This window comes from Petaurus breviceps, unplaced genomic scaffold, assembly GCF_028583685.1.
Source record: "Petaurus breviceps papuanus isolate PSGF00001 unplaced genomic scaffold, PetGlider_PUasm1.0 551, whole genome shotgun sequence".
NCBI classification, from domain to species: Eukaryota; Metazoa; Chordata; class Mammalia; order Diprotodontia; family Petauridae; genus Petaurus; species Petaurus breviceps.
Window position 1 is genome coordinate 20,304,227 of NW_027186372.1, and position 10,018 is coordinate 20,314,244.

At 39.4% G+C, this 10,018-nt stretch overlaps 1 pseudogene; it reads left to right on the forward strand.

The window, feature by feature from the left end:
* Positions 1-7,434, forward strand: part of LOC138172861 (small ribosomal subunit protein mS40 pseudogene) — a 53,588-nt pseudogene extending 46,154 nt beyond the window's left edge.
* Positions 7,435-10,018: the final 2,584 nt, after the last annotated feature.

Consider the following 10,018-nt stretch of genomic DNA (forward strand, 5'->3'; position numbering starts at 1 on the left):
TCTCTCCCTCTCTCTCTCTCTTTCTCTCTCTCTCTCTTTATATATATATATATATATATATGAGCAATAGCGGCTATAGTGTGAAAGACTGACTGTATTTCCCTTTATCCTATCCCACCCTCCACTTGTTCTATTCTCTCCTTTGATCCTGTCCCTTTTTCAAAAGTGTGTGCTTCCAACGTCTGTCCCCCTAAGCCTTCACTCTCTTCCATCATCTCCCTCTCATCCCTTTCCCCCTTACTCTTGTATAGGGTGAGATATCCTATTTAGTGTGCATACCATTCTCTCCCTAAGCCAAATTCAACGAGAATAATGTTGACTCATTCCCTTTTGCCCTCCCGTTCTTCCCCTCCATTGTAACAATTGCCCCTTGCCTCTTCTATAAGAGATAATTTACCCCATTCTATCTCTCCCCATCTGCCCTCATTATATTGCTCTCTCACCTCTTTATTTCCTCTTTTAAGTATCATACCTTCTTATTAATTTGGTCCTATGCCCTTTCTCTATGTACACCTGTACACATATATGCACACACTCACATATGTATTCATACACCCATATACCCTCCTACATATGAATGTATACATACACCCACACACATATATTCATTTCTATTCCCTTCAACTATTCTAATACTGAGAAAAGTTTCATAAGTTACAATTATTGTTTTTCCAGTAGGAATGTAAATAGTTGAACTTTGACAAGTTCCTTATGATTTCTTTTGCCTGTTTACCTGTTCATGCTTCTCTTGCTTCTTGTATCTGAGTGTCAGATTTTCTATTCAACTCTGGCTATTTTCATCAAGAATGCATGAAAGTCCTCTATTCCATTGAATGACCAGATTTTGCCCTGGTACATGATACTCAGTTTGGGTGATAACTTGCTTTTAGTCCCAGCTCCTTTGACCTCCAGAATATCATCTTCCAAGCCCTTTTATCTCTCAGCGTAGAAGCTTCCAAATCCTGTGTTATCCCAATTGTGTTTCCACAATATTCAAATTGTCTCTTCTTGGCTTCCATATAGAAACATCCAGGTTACCATAAATTACCCTTATTATAACTGAGGCTCACAATTAGTTAACAAACATTTTCGTACCATGTACCAGGTATTGTGCTAAGTACTAGGATATAAAAACAAGCAGAAAAGGTGACAAAACCTATCCTTAAGGAATATGTAATACAACGGAGGAAGACTACACATTAAAAGAAGCAGAGAGGTGTAGGGAAATGGTAAAGGGGCATAATGGTGAAATTTTAAGTAGGGAAGTCTATTGAGAGATGAACAGATACTTGATCTGTGTGCCAAAAATGGAGCTTTGGAGAACCTTCTAACCAGATGAAAGGGCTTTCAAGAGCAGAGAGTTTTTCTGAATTGTGAGTTCCAGGACTGAAGCATTATTACAAGAGGAAGAGGTTTCTAGGAAATGAAGAAGTCCAGAAAACTATATTGTGGTGGGAAAAGAAGAGATGCTATCCTCTTTAAATGAAGGTTTTGGAAGTGCTATTGTTAGGAGAAAGTGAGTCCTCCAAGCACAGAGGGTATTTCTGAGGTGTAAGTTCCAGGACTTAACTGATCTAGGATGATGAGATTTCTAGGACATAATGAAGAAGTTCGTAAGATTGTATCCTAGAGCTCTCAGACATAGGAGAGATTTTTCACAGAAAGAACTTTCCTACTGGTCCAATATAGAGTTCAAAGGTTATCATTTTTCCCCCATGGATCCCCTTCATTCCACTCTATTACTATAGCTGTGACTTATAAAACTGTCAAAGGTGAAAATCTAATAAAGAATGAGGTCAGAATTTGATCCTCCACATCTTTCACTACTATAGCACCACCTCTCTTTAGATCCTGTGGGGAACTAGCTTTTTATTAAATATCATGTATACTTTACCCTTTTGTTCAACTTTCTACCAAGATATTTACTCTTTTCCCACTAGAATGTATACAAGATTAGGGATTCTTTTTTTTCACCTTATTCCAAATTTAAAAATCTAAAGTAGTAATTGCCTTTAACTTGCTGGACTAGATTTCATATTTTATTCTTAGCACAATTAGGGGAAAACTGCCTGCTTTTCTCCCATAAAGTCCTAATGAAGTACTTCCACTGACTCCATATTTCTTACTTTATCTTGAGGTTTGAAGGGTATTGTCTTCTTCATATTCCTGTTCCCCAGCTTCTTCCAAAGCAGCAGTGCTACAGCATTCAGATTATGGAAGGATGCTTTAAGAAAGCAGAATGATGGAGTTGGTAGATGGCGAAGTGAACAGAGCACCAGCCCTGTAGTCAGGAGAACCTGAGTTCAAATCTGGTCTCAGATGCTTAACACTAGACATGTGACCTTGGGCAAGTCAATTAATCCCAACTGCCCTGACTTCCCCCTCCGTCCAAAAAGAAAAATAAAAAAAAAAAGAAAGCACAATGAAAGATAGGGTAGAGGGAAAGGGCAAATCTGGCAGTTATTCCCAATATTACCTATAATACATAGGAGGACTAGAGATGATATCCTCTTGTATAAATGAAATTGACAAAAAACATTAGGAACTGGGAAGATTGTACAGGGTTTTGTTGGTTTTATTGTTTTAAATTTCTTTTTTTAATCTTTTTAATCCTAGCAGGTAAAAGCAAGAGCAATTACCCTCTCAATAGTTGTTTGGTCCCCCTATGGTCTATGTCCTAGGAGCTACAAAGGCAGCCATGTGGCAGCAGCTACAGCTTCCACACCTCACAAACTCTTGTCCCAGGGCTAGGGGCCAGACCACTCTGTTCCATCACCCAGTTCCCATAGAGTTCTCCACTGACCTTTTATTTTTTCTTGGTGTTTATGTGTTGAGAAGTCTGGAAACCACCACACCTGACAGTGATTCATTCTCCTGAAGTCTTCTCTGGCCAGTCGGCACTGCCCCAGGTCTGGGCCCCCACAACTTATGCAGGACTGTTCTTAGCTCCCAGCTCAGTGCAATAGACCCTTCCTGTCAGCCTGCCAGGCTGCCTTGAGCAGGAGATTTGTTTCTATCTGTCACTTTGTGGGCTCTGTACTTCTAAAATTTGTTTAGAGTAGTATTTTTTTTAAGCAATTGGGGTTAAGTGACTTGCTCAAGGTTACACAGCCAGTTATTATTTCTGGGTGTGGTGCTGAGTATCTGAGCCCGGATTCGATCCAGTTCATCCCGACACTGGAGCCGGTGCTCTTACTCGCTGAGCCACCTGGCCGCCCCTAAGCAATTGGGGTTAAGTAACTTGCTCAAGGTTACACGGCCAGGTGTTTCTGGGTGGGTGCTAAGTCTCTGAGGCTGGGATTCGATCTCCAGGTCTTCTCAACACTGGAGCCAGTGCTCTTACTCGCTTTGCTACCTGGTTGCCCCGTTAGAGTCATATTTTGCAGGTATTGGAGGTAGTTAGTGGAGGAGCTTAAGCAAGTTCCTGCTTTTACTCCTCCATTTTGGCTGCACCTGATTGCACAATTATTTTTTAAAAGTGTCTTTGCATGAGGAAGGATGTCTCCCTTTGGATAAATTTGTGAGTATTTAGCCATAAAAAGCAAAGCTAAAATTTGCTTAAATCCTCTGTCAGAATAAAACCAACTTCCTAAGGTATATGTCTCCACTGTTAGAAATATCCAACTAGTAAGATTTTTTTTTTCCTGGCTCCCTGAAACTTATACCCATTACTTGTAGTTCTGCCATTTGAAATCAAGTAGAACAAATGTAATTCCTTTTAATAATTATAGCACTTTGTTTAAATTTAGATATCATAACTTACTTAGATTTTCTCTTTTGTGTTCTAAACAACACGAATTTTCTTATATGGAAAGGTTGTGATCATCTGGACATTTTATAAAATATAGAACTTCAAAATGAACATAATATTCTATATATATATTCTACTGAGGACAGGACAGAGAAAGAGTACCAGGTCTCTCCATAGATAAAGACTAAATTTGTATTATTTTGTTTTGATTTTTAACTGACATGAAATAATTTTGGTTCTTATTGAAATTAGAGTATTCCAGAGTACTGACATATTGTTTTCATGAACTGCTGGACAAGTCATGCCCTCATGGAGCTGGTGCTTTTCAACATTTTTTTCAAAGTAAGAAAAGGATTTTATATTCGTCACTTTTAAATTTCATTTTATTCCATTATACTCTAGTGAGTTCCTTTCATTTCCTGCCTATCATTTGACATGCAAGTTATCCTTCCCAGTTTTTGGTCTTCTGTAAATATGAGAAATATGGTATGTATGCCTTCATCCAAGACTCTGATAAAAATCACTATAGAAAAGAGCATAATTTCCTCACTGAGATCTACACAAACAAGTACACATTCTTCCACCCCACCCCATGCCACTCCTTCTTCAAGCATTGAGAAAATTCAATACTAGTGCTTCAAACAAAAGCAAATCAATCAAAGCATAATTGATTCTAATTATCCCTCTGAGCTGAATGGCATTTGAAGGAATAAAAAGATTTCCTCTTTCTCAAAATGTGAAAGTGAAAGAAATCAATTTTCATCAATCATTTGTCCTACCTAAGTACCAAATGATGAGGTATTTAAATATTTGGCTGAGGCCAACTTCTAAACAACCAGGTGATGAGGTATATTGGTTCTGAGACTTGTCCCCAAGGTAATAGATGGTTTTTTGCTTTCTTTCTCCGGACCATTTCTGAAATGTATCTTCAATATACCGAGCTCTATTATTTGGTGGAAGTAAGCTATCTGCATTATTTTTCTACATGTTTACATAATACCTATTGTTCTTTTACCTTTGGATAAGGTTAACATTATATTTTTTTCTTAGATTTACTCTCACTGAAAAATCTTTAAGGCATGGGGAGATCAAATAACAGTGTATTTCCAGGCACCATATATAGTTTGATGCCAAAACCTATTGTTCTTTGTTAGGTAAGTGGAGTAGGATCTCAGTTGCCCTATTTCTCTGCCAGAAATATTGGAGCTAACTCAAAGCCAGAAATCTCAGTGCTTTGTAATCATAATAATGGGGTTCTAAGCTGTCTTTTTATTTTTTTTTTTAATTTTTGCAGGGCAATTGGGGTTTAAGTGACTTGCCCAAGGTCACATGCTAGTTCTTGTGTTAAGTGTCTGAGACCAGATTTGAACTCAGGTCCTCCTGACTCCAGGGCTAGTGCTCTATTCACTGTGCCACCTAGCTGCAGCCTGCCTTTATTTTAAAGTGTGAAACAAGTCACTTCACCTCCCTCTGCTATAATCCTAGTACACTGAATGGAAAATAATTTCAAATCTTCTACTTCATTTCAAATGGATTTTAAAAGATATAGTAGTGGAAATCCAGGAGCAATGATGGTGGAGTAAGCAGTAAATGGCTGTCACTCTCTTATATTCACTTCCAAAAAATCATGTAATAACACCCCAGAACAAATCCTGGAACAGTGAAGCCAGCAGAAAGAAGAGTTAGAACAGTCTTTTATTCTGGGAGACTTAGAAGATAAGCAACAAAAGTCCATCTCTCTCAGGAAAAAAAGGGAACACCTTCTAGGACAGGAAGCATCACAGCAAGCCATCAGTAAATGCCACCTCAACAACAAGAAGGAGATGCTGAGCCCCTGTGTAGTAGAGTGGGCAAACACCAACACCAGGATTCCCTTCCCTCATGTGCCTTAGCATAACCAATGGAACCAGCAGACTCCAGCTCAGAGAACTGTCAGGTGCTGCAACAAAGCCCTACCTGGACTAGCATCCTCCAGAGGACAGAACTCCATGTACTTCTGTTTAACCCCAGGAAAATGAAGAAAAATATCCAGTATACCCCAGACAACAATACTAGGACCACAACTCATAACCAGATAGGTGTCCATATCCCTAATAGATCACTGCTACAAGCAACGGAGGCCCAAGCACACAAAGTCACTGACTAGGCCCCTGGCCACCAGCACAAATAGTTTGGGTAAGATCTCCCTGTATGCCAGCAAGTGAGTTCAACTTTAAAAATCATGAAATAGGCAAAGAAGATGAATAAGAAGCAAAAACAAGCATAGAGCATACAATCACTGTGGTAGCAGGGGAGACCAAAACATAAACTCAAAAGAGGACAACACTGTCAATATACCTACCTCTGATACCTCAGGGTGGAATATGGATTGGTTTAAAGACAAAAAAAAAAGCTTTTGGAAGACTCAAAAAGGATTTTAAAAGTCAAATAGGAGTGGTAAAACAAAAATTGGGAAAAAGAAATGAGAAGTATGCAAGAGAGTCAACCGTTTGGATAAGGAAGGACAAAAATTGACTGAGGGGAATAATTCCTTAAAAATACAATGGACCAAATGTGAGTAAAAAAAATCCACTGAAAAAAAGTACTCCTTAAAAAGTATAATTAGTGGGCAGCTGGAGCAGACTTCAGGAGAGTGAATCACCAGAAACCATGGCTCTTTCCAGACTTATCAACTCAAACACACCAAAGACAAAGTAAAAGTTCAGTATGGAACTCTGTTAAAAGTGGGGAGAGAGGACACAAGAGCCCTGTAAGCCCTATCCTCAGGGGTGAGAGACAACAGAGGTGCAGCGACTGTGCAGCCACAATGTGGCTGCTTCCAGAGCTCTTTGCCTGCAGAACAGAGGGGCACAAAGCGACCATTGAGAGAGTAATCATTCTTACTTTAACCTGCTTGGATCTGGATTGCTGTCTTGGCTGGAGATCCTAGGGTGTATGGCCAGTGGGCCAGAGCTTATGGGGGCTTCAGAGAGAGCACCAATTAATAGCTGCAGCAGCTGTGAAAACCCCAGCAATTTGAGAAAAATCCCTCCTCTCTGGAAGGAGAGTTCTACAATGGCAAAGAGCTCAAAAATCAAATAATGGAATGGCAATAGGAACAGGCAGAGTAAGCAATGCAAGCACACCAATCAAACCTTACATCCCTTTTTGAGGGACAAAAAGTATCAAAGCATGGAATGGCAAGAAAACAATGAAATTAGAACTCCTGCATCAAAAGCTTCCAGGAAAGGGGGGTGGAGCCAAGATGGCAGAATGGAAGCAGTAACTTTTCCAAGTGCCTCTATGAATCCTGTCAATAAACTTTTAAAAATAAATCTGAACAGATTTTGGAGTGTCAGAATCCACTGGGAGTCAGAGCATGGCAGAATTCAGCCCAGGAAAGTGCCCACATGGTTCCAGGAAGCAGCAGCATGGAGCACATCAGGGCTATAGAAGCTCAGAATAGAGAGCAGAATAGAATGGAGAAAGAAGGAGCCCCAGCCAGTGGACTGACCCACCCCAAGGACAATTTGCAGTCGTCTCACCAGTATCTCAACACAGGACAGGAGGATCCATTGGAGCCAGGTAAGAGAGGGCTTGGGGCCCCAAGCAGAGACAGCAGCTTTTCCTGGGGCTATCAACCCACAGACTGGAAGTTTATAAATCCCCTGCCTGGTTTTCCAGGGTCTTGGATGGCAAAATAAACTCTGGCTGCTCCAATTCCCCCTCCTTTACCTAGAAAACCCTGAGATAAGTGTCCCACCCAGAGTGAAATCCTGAGGTAGTGGAAATAGCCTCGGGCTTGGGAATCACTGAGAAGAGGGGGAGGGGTAGCAACAAGCCTCATATCACCCGAACAAAACAGCCTGCCTGAGCAGTAGCACAGGGGCATAGAGGCAGAAATCAGAATGGCCAGACCACCCCTCCTCACAGAGTACTCTGTGAGCATCAGCATAACTCAGGGGAAACACTGAGACTTCTGGCCTTGACTTCAATCTAGACACCCAGAGGCTACATCTTGGTCAGCCATTCCTCAATTAATGGTCATCCCCTAGATTCCCAGCTCCTTGCCAAAAGAGCTGTGATTAATATTTTTGTACACGTGGGTTCTTCTTCCATTTTTATGATCTCCTTGGGATATAGACTTTGAAGTGATATTGTTGGGGGGGTGGGGAAACGGAATCCCGATCGATAGGTTCAACAGGGCGTCTGGAAAGAATTCAGCTCAGCCTTGCTTGGAGTTAGAGTTGAGAAAGTTTATTAATATGCCATTACAGCGGGCAAGAGTCCTTTAGGGTACCTGCAAGTGAGAGGGGTACATGCCTTTACTTTTAAAGGGTAAGGCTGCCATTGGATAAGGGACCTCAATGCATAGATAGTTTAGATAAGATTTGGGCCAGGCCAGAGGAGACATGAGGGATTAAGTAAGAACAAAGGATTCCCAAGGTGTTGCCTAGGCCTAGTGCAGATAGGGGGAAGGGGCAGAGTCGGAGGTTGGGAAAGGAATTTTACAGATAACAATTTTACAATACAAATTGCAGTTACAATTTCACAGACTGGTTTCACAAGTTGGTTTCACAAATTGACCTAGACCCCAGGTACCCCATCATTATTACTGGATCAAAGGGTATGCACAGTTTAATAGCTGTAAAGATGTGATATAGGAATATAATGGAATTCTATTGTTACATAAAAAATGATGAGCAGGTGGACTGGAGAAAATCCTAGAAAGACTTACATGAACTGATGCTGAATGAAGTTGGCAGCACCAGAGAAGATTGTACCAAGTAAGAGCATCCTTGTCCCATGACTAACTTTCATAGATTTGGTTCTTCTGAGTAATGCAAGGGTCTAAGATACCTCCAAAAGATGTTCATATTCCTGAAGGCTTTGTTTTATATAGGTACGGCTAGGCAAATATGTACCTTTTTCTAGCTATAGAACTTTGAAAAATAATTTATCTCAGTCCTCACTCGGTTTCCTAATGTATAAATTGAGGATAATGACATAAGAAGAAATGTAATACATAAGCTTCATAATGTTCAATAAAAATTTGTCAGTATACCACATTTTTTAGCATTGATGAGAAATCTATGATATACAAATTTTAACTAACAGGGCAGTGTTACTCGTGGTACAGAAATTTTCACTGTTACTAGGGAAATCAGATTTAAGAAACTCAAGGTGAGTTTTAGCCTGAGTTTAATGTCAGTGAATGAATATAAATATGCAGTTACATAAGAAACCGGCTAAGATGGCATCCGGGAAAACACAAGTGAATTTACTCAGTAAACTCTCACAAATCAAAACCATCATCACTGTAGTTAGAAAGAGAAAGCATTATAGCCAACAGTGATTCCATTTTCAAATGATTTTACATAATATCCTACATTCTTCCCTTTCACTTGGACCTTATCTTGCCATTGTTTTTTTTGTTTTAATTTATCAAATATTTTAGTTTTGCCCAATTACATCTAAAAACCATTTTTGAAATTTAAAAAAAATTGTGTTCCAAATTCTCTCATTCCATCCTTGAGATGGGAAGCAATTTGATATTGGTTATACATGTGCAGTCATGCACACCATATTTCCATATTAGTCATGTTGTGAAAGAAAACAAAGACAAAAAAAAGAAAAAGAGTAAAAAAACAATAACTATGCTTTGATATGCATTCAGACTCCCTTAATTCTTTCTCTGGAGATAATATTTTTCATCACAAGTCCTTCAGAATTTTCTTGGATTAATGTAATCCTGAGAATAGCTGAATTAGACACAGATGATAATCATAAAATATTTTTACTGTGTCCAAAGTTCAGTGAATTTTGCTTATTGCACTCATGACATTTTTTCTGGGTTTTTATGAAAGCATCCTTTTCATCATCTCTCATAGACAATAGTAATCCATCACAATTGTATGCCTCAATTTGATCAATCACTCCCCAACTGATGGGCAACCCTTCAATTTCCAATTCATTGCCACCACTAAAAGATCTGAGATATATCTGTGTGTGGATTATGTAAGCATGTATGTATGCATACATACATACACATATGTGTGCATATGTATGTGTATACGTATATGTATATATGTGTATGTTGGTACACAAACACGTAGATCCTTTCCCTTTTTTAAAATATCTTTGGAATACTGACCTAGTGGTAGCATTGTTGGATAAAGTGTATACAAGGTATTATAGTCCTTTGAACATAGTTCCAAATGGTACTCCACAATGTTTGAATCAGTTCATAAATCGACCAACAGTGTATTAGTGTTTCAACTTTGACAC